The following is a 16749-nucleotide window of genomic DNA, read 5'->3' as shown; positions in this document are numbered from 1 at the left end:
AAATTTAAACGTGTAGTTTTAAATTGAGAGGCGGATTTGTGTGACTCTCAAGTAAGTTAGTAAGGTAGAGTTTGTGCGGAAAGAGAAGAGTCGTGGAATGTATGGGGCCCAACACATTCCACGACTCTTCTCTTTTCGAACAGACTGTAGTACTATTTGTACTAAGTATCTAACAACGCTATTATACCTACATATGTCGACACCACGCACAAGCATAATAGTTCAGACACTCCAATCCCTTTTCAAACAGTCGTCCTAATGGCGTCATAATTCGTTGAAGAAAAACGCCAAACACAGCAATTAGCTGTGTACACTCATTAGGATGTTTGAAGGTTCAGGGAAGGTCTGATAAAGAGTCCTTTTAGCGCGGCACATTCATTATTGGCCTACACTCTTATGTTTACTTGAACATACGTAAAACAATTTTGGACGGGAACTCAGCAGTCGCAGAAAAATAACGTCATGCACGTTAAGTACAAATTAAACTATTTATTTAGTTGAACATAGATTAAAGTTACATAATAAAATATGTACAAATAGATACAACACAACAACAAGGACAAGTAGATTTTATGACCATAGCTTCCCGGGCGATAAAGTTGTTAAGGAAGATGTAAAGTAAAGCCTCTAGAATGTCAGCTGCCGATCCTATGGTGGGTCGAGGAACGCCAAGGAAAACACGTCGAAAAAAAGATAATTAGGGTTCCGTACGCAAAGGGTAAAACGGGACCCTATTACTAAGACTCCGCTGTCCGTCCGTCCGTCCGTCCGTCCGTCTGTCATCAGGCTGTATCTCACGAACCGTGATAGCTAGACAGTTGAAATTTTCACAGATGATTTCTGTTGCCGCTATAACAATAAATACTAAAAACAGAAGAAAATAAAGATTTAAGTGGGGCTTCCATACAACAAACGTGATTTTTGACCGAAGTTAAGCAACGTCGGGCGGGGTCAGTACTTGGATGGGTGGCCGTTTTTTTTTCCCGTTTTTTGCATTATGGTACGGAACCCTTCGTGCGCGAGTCCGACTCGCACTTGCCCGGTTTTTTTTAGTTATTTTTTTCCGAAGGAAAATTTGTCTAATGATAGCAGTTAATAGATACGTTATTGTGAATAAATAAAAGCTTTTTACACTCGTTCGGACGATGTGAACAAGAAAGGTCTAATAAACAATCTTCTCAGTGCGGCAGAGCAACTATTGGCTTACGCTCCAACGTTTATGTGAAATTTTAGTACCTATAATTTCCGCTTTTATTGCGCACCGCTGAAATTTTACTGGCAAAGCGGAAATTTTACTGGGGACAGTGGGACTGGGCTGATCTCACCCAGAAAATATGATCCACTATCTTCGAAATGTCATGCCAGACGCCAGACGGCTTTCTTTCGAAAGTGGCCTTTATCCCGGTAACATTATATGACTGCATGACAAAAACATCGCAGCGTTTTTCCACACCCGTATGTCACCAGGACTAATATGTCGCGGAATCGTCGTGCGACTTGATTTATTCGCTCCCTCTGATTAATCTTGCAGCTGTATTAAGCCCTGTTTTTGTAATCTCCATCTGTTTTCGCATCACGGCCGTTAAATTTTAAATGAAACGAAGACGGATGGTGTAGCAGGTTAATTAGGTACGATTTGTTGCATGTGTGGAAAGGTTAAGCAATTGTAGCCATTATTCTTCAATGAAAAGGTTTGTTTTGCAATAAGCAGGTGGTTTGAAAGATAACTTTACTGAGATATATCAACGCTAACAACGAAATTTAGATTTTCGATATACGCGGTTTGCTCTTGGCTCGTTTTTGAAATAAAAATTAAGAATGTTTGTTTAATTACTATACTTAATGAAAAATTTAAGAAACCATTAGGCGTCACAGTTAAATAACCATTAAGAATAGGCTTATTGCAAAGTGATTAGACTTGCGGATAGTTTTTCAACTTGTCAAATAAGTGTGAGTGATGTACAGTCACCTGCAATAATATGTTGCTCTTCGAAGGCAGCAAAAATATGTGACACGCTTTTATGGCTCTACAAATAAGATCGTGTCAAATATTTTTGCGGCCTTCGTTGTGTAACATATTAATGCAGGTGACTGTACAGTATAGTATTGTTCACTATTCTTTATTAAGTTACTTTAAACGTGTAAGTTTATTCCATCTAGAACTCTTTTATTAAGGTAGGGCACTCAAGGTCTATTAACACATATCATATTATTATATAAGTTTTTGTACAAGACTGTTTGTTGCCTAAAAAAAAAAAAAAAAAAAAAAAAAAACTCGCACCAAAGTAGCAATTAATTGTAGCTACGTCACATCTCTTTGACAAACCAAGGAACATCAATTATTCATTTGTCTTCCATATCGCGAATAGCTAAGTCAATGCTTCTTATGAGCAAATTCACAATATACATACTTACTCGTATACGGAAGCACTCCATTTGAATATACATATGTATTTTTCACCTCAGCAGCTAGAACAAGGGTACTTTGCTTCTTAAAAACAGTGAGCAAAATGCGATTTTGCTCACTAAGTCATTTTGTCTCACTCAGTGAGCAAAATCGAATTTTGCTCACTGAGCGAGACAAAATGTCATTCAAGTGATATTTATAGTCAAATGTCATTTCAACATGCGGGGTCTAATATAAGTTCGATATACTTGGGTTCTATTATCTCTGTCCCTCTAGGTATGTTCTCACTGCTTAGGGTGAAAAATTTTGTGTACTACACGAGATCAAAGTTATTTACATCTCGTGCGCTTTCGAATCCCTTACTACGCTCAAGATTCTAAATTAGATTCACTCGCTACGCTCCTGAATCTATTATAGAATCTTTCGCTTGCACGGGACTCAAAATAAGCACTCGAAGAAATATCAAACTTTGATCTCTTGTTGTACAAATAACTATAGTCGTCTACCGTAAGGATATTTATGTCATTTGTTTCACTTTCCCGTAACGTTACATTCTTTGCGAGTACCTATTCGGAAATGGGCGAAAATGGGTAAACCTACCGACCAATTTCATTTCCTATTTTTGACCGTTTTAGCGAAATTATTGGCATTTTCCTGCAAAGACCAAGCATATTCTTTCTAAGTTCTCTAATAATCGCTTGGAGATAATTAATTATTAATAAGCCAAATGGGCGGTAAAACTTTTTTAATTACGAAAGTGATTCGAGGCTTTTCCCTTCAACATAAGAAAGTATCTAAGTAGCTAATTTTCGTATTATGACTGGCAAAAAGAAAACGAATATATATTTTATTGCAGTATAAACTCTTCAGAACCGATAGTGAGCTTGCAGATAGGCGAGAATGGCAGTCAGCAGTAATGTCGCATTGCAATACTGCTAATATGCCAAAAGGTAAGTTACGTACACCCTAGCGAATATGTGAATGTCAGTGTGACTACCACCAGTTTGGCACTGATATAAACGCTAGCGTGAACGTAACATACTTTCTACCATTGACGTATATCTCAGGACTGGCTTTACGAGCAATAATAATGGGGCTTGAATGGGGCCAGTACAGCGGTGTGACACCGCTACAACGCGATTGGTTGATGAGATCGCATCACGCGCGCGATTGGTCGCAACTAGTTGCGTTAGACTGCACGATTGGCTCGAATCCGTGAGTGACACCGCTGAACTAGTACCATTTTTAGTGCCCGTAGGGTCCGTCCTGAGATATACGTCAGCGTCAATGCTTTCTACGTAGGTACCTACTGACATATCAGTGCAAGCGAGATGTGTAGAAAGTAAATTACGTAGACGTTGACGTTTATGTCAGTTGACACTGTCAGTGACTCATGTTGACGCTGTCAGTGTCAAGCTCGTGGTAGCCGTAGGCTTTAGATAGTAAATCCATTTTTGGAACGTTGGCTTGTAATGATGTTTGTGAGCTCGACTGTACTGCCGCAACGAACGTTGGCGTAACACCAAGAATCATAAAGGCGCCTAAAACATTGAATTTTTCAAAGCAGCTCTTCATAATTCTGCGCGTAGCAAAATGGCGTTGTGACGTAAAGGTTGTTGCATACTTAACCAACCTAAAATCGACTTCAACCACCCCCATAACCAAAAACAAGCTTGAGCGGGCCTAAAACATAACACCAACTGTCATAATGGCACCTAAAATATTGAATTTTTTCATAATTCTGCGCGTATTCGCGTCATGTGCAAGCTCACTTTAAGCTCGACGGAAACAAAATGGCGTCGTGACATAAAGGACGTTGCTTATTCACCTAGCTTCATGGCACCAACCAAATGCAAAATTATACCTAACAGCGTCGGTAAGGCTGTAAGTAGGTACTACTAGTAGCAGTAGTAGACTGTAAGTACCTGCTCGCAACACACATACTTACATTTTTCATGAACATGTTTGAAGACTAGGTATATCGTCTTACAACAGTTACAACCACTTGGAAACTTAATTTTTGCGTGAGAACGAATTTTTCCATTTTCAAACGATAATTTTCTTTATTACCTTTAAAATTTCCTTGAACTCTTCCAACTTTTATATATTTTTGAACGCCTTGACAGTGAGTTCCCATTATTCTCAAATAAACATAAAGGTATTATTACCAAAATAACGCTATTCAGTATACGTTGTGATGTGAGCCTTATTCTCCACAAGCCTAATTGGACATACGTCTGTTTGCCACGGCGCGGGCGGCTCACAGCGTCACAGCATCACGCTAATGTCATTACGGCCTTTGTGGGACAGGGTAAAGGCTTATTGCACCCAAATGAGGGTGAAGACTGGGACTAATTTATTAAACACGCTGGTACTTACATAATGTATGTAGTATAGTATTATGTAGTATGTACCTATAGTATGGTAAATGTATAGCAGGAATCAGGCAATCTGTCCGTAGCCAAATCTGTTTTTTTTTTATTCAGGTAATTACAACACAATATCTAAACTTAATTACAAAAGTATTATTAAACCAGTAAGGTTTGTCTCGATACTCCAACCGCGGTAAATTCTACACCTACTTATAAAGCTTAAAGGATGACTCACGCTAGACCGGGCCGGGGCCGGGCGCTTCGTTTTTTATGGAAAGCACCACGTGATCACCGATCAGCCGTCATAGATAATGACATGTCGGACGCCCCGGCCCGGGCTCGGCCCAGTTTAGCGTGAGTCATTCTTTAATGCGTGTGCATTTGACGGACGGTTCTAGTTTTTCGCAACTGCAGCGCTGCAAACTGGCTGCAACGAGAAACAGGCGATGTTACTGTCAATTTTCTTGATAAACTGCTAATGTTTCCGCACTAGTGTAACGTTGCAGCAGTAATTCTGCTGCAGTCGCAATCTGAATCATTACACTTTCAATTCAATAGTAATGTCGGACGCTAGAGGTTAATCATAGAACATTTATAAATGGCTCCGGCTCATATAGGTACTAGGCTAGGCCAGGCTCATATATCTAAGGACGGGCCTTACGGGCTCTAAGAATGGTTATAGTTCAGCGATGCACTCACGAATTCGAGCCAATCGTATAGTCTAATGCAACTAGTTGCGACCAATCGCGCGCGTGATGCGAACTCATCAACCAATCGCGTTGTGGCGTTAGACTGCACGATTGGCTCGAATTCGTGTGCGGCACACCGCTGTACTGGCCCCATTCTTATTGCACGTAAGGCCCGTCCTTAGATATATGTCAATGATATACCTATGTAGTAAGTATGTATTTGTAAGCAGGTCTCACAGCTGAGCTGTAAGAGCTAATTAAGTCTTTGAACGCAACTCCTATATAACTCCCAAGTTTCAATCTAGTCTAGTCTCGAGTAGGGATAACCAAGCGGCTAGATAACCAATTAACCCTTTCAATGTCCAATACAACTTTGCAAGTAGATGTCAATTTTAGCATGTGATGTGACTAAATTTGTGTTGGATATCGGTATCGCTTCGTCATAAACTCATAACATACCCCGCTTTGGGGCCCATTTCTCGAACGATATTAGACAATTGTGTTGCCATGGCACCATACGATTTGATAAATATCATATCATATGACGTTGAAAAAGTGCGAGGACAAGTAAAACTTACTATAAGTCGATGTCGATAAAATTATGACGTAAGATAGTGCCTTCATTTTTTAAATATAATAATTGCTTTTACAATAAAATGACCTGAATTATTATTCGATGTAACTTTAATATAGGTATTTAATTATTGACAGAAAGCACAATATGTCAAAACAAGTTGTAGGTAAGTACTAGAAAAGAAAAGGTAAATAAGTACCTAAGGTCTTATTTGAGCTACATTAGGACCGGCTCTAAATGGCACTCTAAAACAGCCCTTTCCACTACTTTCACCTAACTTATCTTCTTATCATAGACCGCCTCATTTGTCAAAGTCACCCTTATCACAAAGCCTTTTTCGCTTCTTTCACGGCACTCAATTCAGAATCTTCAAATTAAAAATGGGCCTTCTTTCAGGTATTTTAGGGCCGTCAATTGAAGCTCGATTTAATAAAGAATGCCAGCATTCAAAATTGCAGGGTTATATTTTATAAATAAGTCCCCAAAAATGTTTAGTATTTATTTAATAAGTACCTACGCCTGATTCTATACATAAATATAATATATATTATAGGACGTTCTTACACAAGTTGACTAAGCCCCGTAGTAAGCTTGTGACTAGGGTTGCCAGATTATTTTTTGAGATATATAGTATTTGGCGGTTTAAAGGATCAAAAAATAAAGTATACACAGAAAAAATAAAGTATTTCTTTATTTCTTACATATTTTTTGCTTGTTCTAGTTTCAGTATAAAATAAAGTATTTTAGCATACTTTATGTGTTTCGTATTTCATAAAGTATACGGAGGCCAAATATAGTATAATACTATATATTATAGTATATCTGGCAACCCTACTTGTGACCCAGACAACAATATCATTCTTCTTCTTCTTCTTCTCCGTGTCCTTTTCCCATTATTTAGGGTCGGCTCTCCTAGTTTTATTTCGCCAGGCTTCACGGTCCTGGGTCGTCTCAGGTGTGATTTGGGCTTCTTCCATATCCCTCTTCACTGTTGCCAGACAACAATATCATTATAAATATCTAATCTAATACCTTTGAATGAGCAATTCTTGTTTATTTATATATCCTCCTCCTCCTCCTCCTCGCGTCGGTTTCCTCAATGCTGAGGGTCGTGACCATCTCGTCGAAATAGTTTTGTGTGGACCACTCGGCGCCACACACTTCTATCTGCTGCATCGTGAAGAGCGTCGTGTACGGTGGTGTCGAGGGTGGTGCGAACCTGGTCAGTCCAACGTATCGGGCTTCTGCCCCTAGGTCTGTTTATATATATGGTACTGTAAAAGCCCTAAAGTTGCGTGAGCGTGTACCTCTCGAGCTACTTTTGCATGCTACCGTAGATAGGATTACTTTTACTGTGTAACTTTGTTCTCGTGTAAGTGACTTGTATGTCTTTTATGAGAATAAATATCTTTAAACCTAAACATATGTACCGTTTGTGCCCAAATAAACATCAAAACATATTGCAAGTCTCAAGTAGGTATTCCACTTTGTTACTCGGAGTAGGCACCGTCTGGTTGCAATCCATCAGATCGCGTGACTGATCCACCCTTCCTTATCTGTCTGGTATTTACTTTAGCTAACCACAGACATTTCTTATGAAAGGAAGCAATTTTTAATAGTTAATTGTTAATTGACTGGACTTTCTTACAAGGATTTATATTATTTACGGATATCATTAATTCCAGAACCACATTGGTTACTGGTGAATTTCCAATATGACTTAAAACTCCGGAGCGATTAAGAAGTATAACAACACTCTTCTTCGTCTTGATCGGGACACTCTTGACAGAGCGGTCGTGGTCATCATTGGAAGTTTCCCTTTGTGACACGTTTGACGGCTCGCCTCCACTCCTCCCTGACGGCTGCGCGCTTAGCGCATTCGTGCAAGGGGCCGTCCATTGCTGCCTTTATTTGGTCCGTCCACCTCATGGGCGACCTTCCTCGCGCTCGGGTACCTTCTAATCTGCCCTGCACCACCAGTCGCTCTTTGGATACATCTCCACGTCGAGAAACGTGTCCAAAGAAGGTGAGGATGCGAGCTTGAACGATGGAGGATAGACGCTGCTTGATGCCGAGCTCTTGGAGTATGGAGACGTTGGTGCGGTGTTCGGTCCACGATACCCCAAGCATTCTTTGCCAGCACCACATTTCCAGGGCATCCACCCTCTTCCTCTCACTCTCCCGCAGGGTCCACGTCTCAGCGGCGTAGAGAAATATGGGGAATACAAGTACTTTACGTTTACGTAACGTTACGTTTACAACAACACTCTTACGGTAGATGAAATGTTCGCTGGACTGGGTGAGGTAACAAGAGTAGCTCAGATGGCTGAGATGGCATAGCACTGGGCGAGCGATCCAGTGGTCGTGGGTTCAAGTGTCAACCAGGGCAACAATTTTTCCACTTTTAAAATTATCATAAGGGCCCTTTACTGATGGAAGGCCACAAATAAATAACGTTTGATTGAACTCACAACCTTATCTGTTGTTCAATTCAATACGTATGTAAAATTGTGCCAATTTATTTTCCGTTTTGTTTATCCAGCCCGCACGTCCGGAACGGCAAATCAACCGGAAATGGCGATGCCGGAACTCGGAACTGTGACGTCATCCGTGACGTCACTGCGTTTGACAATCGTTCCGCGTATTAGGGAAGTTAGAGTAATATAACAATGCCTCTTTGCTAGATTAAAGTTAATACTTTTGTAGATGAAGATTTAATTTATAATTCTCAAGCGCCACAAATACTCAGCCTTAGTTAATGACTATAAGTTTGCGGTACTTGCAGTAGAGACTTTGACTGGTCAGCCAACATGAATATCGCGGTAGAAAGACCGTCAGCTGGTCACATGAACATGTAAACCCACCATCGGAGCGGCAGCTGACGTACACAAGGATTCATTACACATCGCCCTTAACTACTTTATGGACGAAATTGGAATTGCGGTCTATTAGGAAATACTCTATACTCTAAGGCCGGTAGTTTACAGAATCCTTATAACTATTAAGTTACCGTCCCAGTTTCCTAGGAAACCTGTAACCGTTAGACTAACTTTAGCAATATGATTTCCCAACTATTGGCTTTTGATTTTGGATCACATGCACACGTGAAGCTTACTCAAGCAGCTTTGCAGTAAATTCTCATTTATTGCTAGAACAGTTCTTTCAAAAAACCAGCATTACGTGATCTCTGGATCCGTAACAACTATGCTTAATCAAAGAGCGCTATTACATCGGTTATCAAGCTACGAACTCGCCTTTAGGAGGAATAACATCCCAGTTATTGGCGATAGACTTTAGCCCGATATTCAAATAGAAGCTGCAGTTATAGGTATCATTCGATTATATACCGTTTGACGCTCACATAGAGTTTACTATTAAACAAATTTCACTGTCCAACAGGAAGCATTCCTAAATGTAAGTGAGTCTAAAGCTCAAAAGTGGCTCAACCACTTTAGCTATAACCTCGCGATCCTTACACTTCAAGCTACATTTTTTAGTTTTTGTTCTTTTTCGGAAACGGTCAATATTTCAGTAAAGGTGAGATTGCAGTATTATTGTTTATTTATTAAGCTATCAAAAACATTAATAACCTATAAAATCGGTTAGGTAAGTTTCAGGTAAGTAATTGTTATACTGGTTTGGCTCGGCGTTCGACTCGCCCTTTATAAGCAATTAGAAGAACACATAGGTACAAGTCATGTACCTGTCAAACTATTAAAGACCGTTTCACGCACACATAGAGTTCATAATTAAACGAACATCGGTCCGTTGATTAATTCATCAGTGAATTCGTGTCGGGCCGATCGCTCGCAGTCATTAATAATTGCTACGTCGATCCCCGTTGTAAGATGAACTTTACTATCGAGGCAGTTTAGTGGCACTGAAAATTCCGTTCAAGCGTTTAGTTCTAATAGGAGATGAAGCTGACGAATTAGATATTTTTGTTGAACGACGTTTGACGACTTGTGTTTGGACATGCGAATTTTCAGTTTTTCGATGGTAACTTATATAATATAAGAATCGTAAAATTTGGGAGGGATAGTCTGGAACAGTCCCAAGATTCTTGCTAAATTTCATAGATTTATGTTAGGATGATAAAAAGTTATCGTCTAAAAGCAGAAAATTCTGACCGTCGTGCTACATTAGACAGTCAGTATCGAGTTTATATGTAACTAGCGACCCGCCCCGGCTTCGCACGAGTTACACAAAACCTTAGTTAACAAATTATACACCTAAACCTTCCTCAAGAATCACTCTATTGATAGGTGAAAACCGCATGAAAATCCGTGCAGTAGTTTTTGATTTTATCGCGAACATACATACACACAGACAGAGGCGGCGGGGCACTTTGTTTTATAATAAGGTGTAGTGATACAGTAATTTTATACATTTAGCGTTTGCGTCAAATCTTGTAGTTCTGATTTTTTGCAGACTTGTTTATGATGTTAGCCTACCGAATAATCCAAGTTTGTGACCTCGAGCGCCGAACGCAACTTTAAGGAAATACAAAACCACAGAATAAATAAAAGTACTACCGTACAGAAAGGAAACTTCCTCCAAAACCGAAATTTGACAGCGGTTCAGGGTCGAATCATGCTATCCCTTTCTAATATATGGCACTATCCCTTTCGGCTATTTAGGGTTGTCAAAATCCAAGCCATTATCTTATCTGTGGTCGTGCACTCATAGGGACGTCAAGTTGTGTCAACCCTAATAATTGCTCGGAGCAATGCTGAGCCGAACGGAGCCGAGTTTGCCCGAAGGGAGGAGTTTCGTACCCCTGATTTTACTGTGTTTGTGACGCCTTTTATCAGACCAAACGTCATCCGCTGAAAGTGGAACAAACCTCTGCTGAGAATAACAAAGGCAGTTTTTCCATTGTTTTGAACTATCGTGGAGTTTTCAGTTAGTGTAGTTGAATACGGAAACCTATCGTTGGTGTTGCAGAACGGATTTATTATTCAATTTTCCGAATAAAACGCGCATCTGAATCATACACATTTTATTGTATGGTTAACTCGAGTTAACGATCGTTCACTATTTCCTGTTGAAGTCGCAAAGTTAAGGGAATCTAAGCTAATTTCTTAGCCCCACTTGCACCATCCCAATAACCCGGCGTTACCCGGTTAAACCGTTAACTTAGTGTCAAATTGTACTGGTAACCATGGTAACTCCAGGTTTGACCGGTTAACCCCGGGTTTGTAAGTTGGTGCAAGTGGCGCTTAGCCAACTAAGGGCCACTTGCACCACCGCACTAATTTGATTGGTGCAAGTGGCCCTAAGTATCTTAAGGTGACAGTCCATTTCCAACCGCAGCTGCACGACTGTCAATTTTACTATGGAAATTGACAGTAACAGCGACGCGTTCAGTACCAGTAGTGCAGCTGCGGTCAGAAATGGAATGTTACCCTTAGTCGTCGGCATATGCTGAGTGGCATCCATTTTGGTGTTAGAATATATTAGAATAAGATGTATAAGTATAGGTTAAGTTTTATGTTTTACACCAAATAAAGTATTTCTAATTTTTACGCTAGGCGGGATACGTGAAGAAACGTGATATATAAGTACTCGGGTCGTTAACTTTTATTGTATTATCCACAGAAGATACATTTTACTGAAATGTGTCTGACCCATCTATTGCTGAGTTCGTACAAAAGCTTGTTTCTTTTTCTTGCTTCTTGATTCTATTGAAGTTTTGTGAGCAGGATCCATACTTATACAATTATTTTTGTCGATTTATTATAAATTTGGTATATTTTCTGAATTACATAGCCATTATAATATTTAAGACTTTCGCGTGTTGAACAAATAAAAATAAAGGTAATAAAATAAGTTCGCGATAGACTCGTCTATAAATTTACTGAGCCATTTATTCAATTTAACGCAACTTCACTTATACGTCCTTCCATACATATTTTTGATGTGATAGTCATGAAACGACATGAAGAGCGACCTGATGGGAAGCGGTCACCGTAGCCCATGACCATAAGCAACATTGGACGAGCCACTTACAAAGACGTAGCTTTAGAAATGCCGAGTTGAAGTCTACTCATATTTAATGTTCCCAGGTTGCCTAGTCCAATATCCAGGTCATGCAAATACGTCCAGTCTTTCATTCAGTTTCAAAGCGACATGCTACTTTACCAAGCCAGGTAGGTTCTGTACGGTTACCATCAGTTTGTCACTGACATAAACGCCGTCGAGAACGTAATTTACTTTCTATACATCTCGCTCGCACGCGCATATTAGTGCAAACGGGATGTATAGAAAGTAAATTACGTTCTCGACGGCGTTTATGTCAGTGACAAACTGATGGTAACCGTACTGTTCTAGCATATTATCTGCACCTACTGTAGTTACTCTTTTGTTTAATTTAAATCAGCAGTAATGTCGCAACAGTAATTTCGGTGCAAGGGCCAACGAAATGTACTCTCTCGCCTCTATTGTTTTGATAAAGTCTGCGTTCAGATATTTCTGAGCACCTTAGCCGCTCCGATATATCTGGCCCCTATTTCACCACGGTGACAGGTGCGACAATTGTCGACATCACTGTTACTGTCACAGGCCTCCATAGACTACGGTAAGCGCTTACCATCGGACGGGCGGTATGCTTGTTTGCCACCAACATTTTAATTTAAAAAAAAAAACTCCTTTATTTCGCCAATAAATAAGTACCTGCTTATTTTGCGAAGCTTATGACAATTGTCACAAGAAATACGACAATTGTCACGAAATTCCGACACAGACAGAACTCATTTCCCGTCAACAATTACCGAAAGACAATTGTCATCATCATCATAAACTTCGCAAGATAAATACCTGTTTTTTGCCGATATAATAAAAATTTTTTTTAAATAATACAATGATGGTGACAAACAGGAATACGGTCCGCTCGATGGTAAGCGGTAATCGTAGCCCATGGATGACTGTGACGTCAGCAACAGTGACATTTTATAATTGTCGCACCTGTCACCGTGGTGAAATAGGGGACCGATAGCAACTGATGTACCTACAAACGCCAGAGAGTCGAACTCTAAAGAAAATCTCTAGGCAATGTGAATACTCAGCCAGAAAGTGGCTACACGCCATAAACAAAAGAGCCGCGACAGTAATGGTTCCCATTCATGTAGCGACGGCAGAAAAGGCGCGTGAATAGGCGCATCTGAGGCCCGTAATGAACTGCGCTTAAGACGAAAGTGGAGGAACCGCGCGAAATCGCCTTTTCATACAAACGTAGGCCTCATTTGCCTTTCTGGATATTTTTTTTCTTAGCCCGTTATAGTGTCCCACTGCTGGGCGAAGGCCTCTCCCCTTGATATCCACAACTCCCATTGTTGTGCTTTTTTCGGCCAGTTACTGATGAAGGCGTCTAAGTCGTCCCGCCATCTCCGTCTGGGCCTGCCACGTCCGCGATTCTTTTGCGGCATTCACTTGGCGGCTATACTATTAGCCCATCTAAGATTATTGAAAATATTTTGACAGAATTTGTTGTATATATCAACCACAGCAAAAAAAAACTAACGTAGGGGAGATTTTTTCGAATTTTTGAGTATAAGAGTTAGGAGCATTTAAAAATTTGTATGGATTCTGTTTTTCGTTCCTATATTTTACCATAATCAAAAAATCGAAAAAAGTCTAATGTAGGGGCATAGCTATGGTTAATATACATCCAATTATGTAAAATCTTTTCCATAATGTCAATATCCAGAGGGGAAAATAGGAACTACGTTTGTATGGATAAACGGCCGTCCCCTTTCCTCTTAAGTGTGACGCAGCCGAGCACACAGAAATATGAATTTAGGTCGAGATTTGGAATGTTTTCTTCAAAATTAATCACTAACTCCCTTTTCATAAAACCTAGCAAACCTCTGTTAAATTTTATCCCTTTCTAAAAAACACAAATTAACCAGAAAGATTTAATGCCGAATATTCACATCGCTGTAAAGAAAATAACAGTCACGAATTTATTATGCTTAAACCTACATTTGGTGCTATTACCTCACAAGAAATACGAATTGATTTGCTAAAAACAACGGGCACATTACTTCTACTTAAAATTCCACAATAAATATTTGCCGACCTTACCCGTTAAACGTCAGCATTTCTGCAATCCGTACGTTTGCAAGCAAAGCACAAGGAAGCTTGAATGTCGTTTCACATTCTTCTTGCTTAAGTGGGCAACTTTAATTTGCAGACCGTACTCGGCTGCCATTCAGCTAAATAATTTCATTTTCCAATCCCTGGATTTGCGAAATGTTTGCCAACGAACGAATAAGTTTGTTTGGAGTTACTTGTCTTACTCGACTTTTACAATGCTTTATTAGTGCTGAGTAATGAGAAGTAGCTCCTGTCTTTGCGCTTATTGAGCCTACGAGAATTAGCTTAAACGTAAATTCTCTTCGTTATAAATAGAACTGTTGTAGGTGGAGTTTTATACAGCTATTTCATTCCAACAAAAAATTCTGGTAAGCAGACATCGTAAATTTTATAGCATTTTTGATGCAGCGGAGTGGTCTTAACGAAATTGGTATACTTAGATAATTCCAACTGATAATTGTAAATTAAGGCTAAAATATTAACATATTTAACGTTAATTAATCATTAGGGTTGAAATTGTTTATACCACTTCCGTTAACACCACTCCGCTGCATCGAAAAAGCTATAAAATTTACGATCTCTGCTGGTAAGACAACATAACGAGTTTTTGCTAAAAGTAGTTTTTTCTTAGCCTTCTGGCTTAACGTAGGTATTTTAATCATCCCTCTAAATAATACCTAGACATAATAGTCTTAAAGGTGACATTTGTATGGCATCTTTACTGCTACATTACTGCGTGGGCGCAGCCGCTGTAACTGCCAATTTCCTTCATAAAAATTAAACAACAATAGAAAAAATACCCACCTATGAAAGGTCCCTCAAGTCTGTGCCCTGCGGAAAGTGCCCATGAGGCTGGCTACATTACCCCGCTGGATGGCTATGCCTATTCGTTGACCTAGGAATGAGCCAGCCCTTCATAAAATGAGTGATGAGCGAAGTTCGCCGCCGCATTAGTGTCACTATTCGAACGTTCAATCCTTCACTCGTTTCAACTAGGCATTTAACAGACTGTAGCAGTAAAGCCGCATCAGTAAAGGTAACAGTCCATTTCCAACCGCAGCTGCACTTTTACTATGGAAATTGACAGTAACAGCGACGCGTTCAGTACCAGTAGTGCAGCTGCGGTCAGAAATAGAATGTTACCCTAATGCTGATACCGTTGCCATCAAAACGTCACCTTTACAAGAAATTCTAAATATGATCCAAAGTCGCATTCAAATTAAGAAGTAAACGTACATATTTCCGAACTTTGCAAGGTCTGTTACCAAAGTGTCAAAATTTAATAAACGTAAAACGATATTTAAATAAAGTTAATAAATTTCAACCCAAAAGAAGAGCAAAGGGTACATAATATCAACACCATCCCCTCGGCGCTCCAAAATACAAACGAAATTCTAAACCGAAATAAATATTGCCGAGTTTTGTAATGCAAAAAACCCCAACGGGAATCAAATATTTCCAATAACAGAAAAAAATACAACAAATTCTAATAACACGGGAGTAATATCCGAACAATTTGCAAATAAAGGAGGCCGCTCGGATACACAATCAGTTTCCGATCCCGCAATACTGGCATTCCGAACAGTAGGGTAGTAATGTATTCGGAAAGGTCTAGAAATGTCGTGTTGATAGTGATCTTACAACTAGAGATACAACGGATAGTTGTTTGGCCGGATACCGGATATTCGGCCTGCCCATCGGCCGAATATCCGGTATCCGGCCACCGAATATTACATATTACATACATTTCGGTATTTCAGGTCCGCATTGTGCAGGTTTAATTTATTTTTAATTTTAATTTGACCTGTTTCCTAGTGAACATTCGCGCGGACTCATTTCTAGGTTCGAAATGAGTGCGCGTGCAAGTCAGTGGAATGTTTAAATTGTTTTATAATAATAAACGAGTACGATTATGAATTTATGAAAGTGACTGTTTCCTAAATCCAATTTTGTTTACTCCGAAATCAATCGTGATAGTATTAAGGTTCAAATTCATGGGACAGCTCGTTCAGAGAACAATCAGGGTGGTCTTGTTTTTGGAGATAATAAAACGTGTTATCTTCGTAATGGGCTGTTTTATGAATTTGAACCATATAAATAGAATGGTAAGTATGCTTTTTAAACGGGCTTGTTCCCGTTACTTATGTCGGGGCTATTAGCAGTAAGTAGTGTAACCACTGCATAAAGGAAACAATACCTTTTGTTTAACAGATTAGGGTCCGAGCCCGAAAAAATCACCTGAGATAATTCATACTATATGTTACTCCCGATGTCACGCCCTCTCTTTTGCGAAGCAAATATGTCTCCTGCAAATATGGCCTATGAGTTGTGTTCAAAGCGACGAAATTCTTTAAAAGCCACGATCGATTTTGTGCAGATGATACTATCGTCCACGTTGTTAATAAAATTGACAATTGTATAGTGTGCAATATAGGCTTCGTCGGATTTAACGAGGAGGATCATGTATATTATTATGTATATATACTTATACTGTGCATCAGCATACACGGCAGCCTAACTATGTTTATATGCTGCGTTCGCTTGATCAAACTACAAGCAACGCAACGTGAACTCCATCTAAAACATGGAGAATAACACAAACATGTAGGA

The 16749-nt window shown here is 39.6% G+C and overlaps 1 protein-coding gene across 1 annotated transcript in view; it reads right to left on the bottom strand.

Annotated features, from left to right (window-relative positions):
• Positions 1–16749, bottom strand: part of LOC134794433 (uncharacterized) — a 399097-nt gene that overhangs the window by 184195 nt on the left and 198153 nt on the right. The gene's annotated exons all lie outside the window — the stretch shown is intronic.

Source organism: Cydia splendana, chromosome 10 (assembly GCF_910591565.1).
Source record: "Cydia splendana chromosome 10, ilCydSple1.2, whole genome shotgun sequence".
Lineage (NCBI taxonomy): Eukaryota > Metazoa > Arthropoda > Insecta > Lepidoptera > Tortricidae > Cydia > Cydia splendana.
The sequence above is the reverse complement of the archived record's forward strand: the minus strand, read 5'-3'. Positions and strand labels throughout refer to the sequence as shown.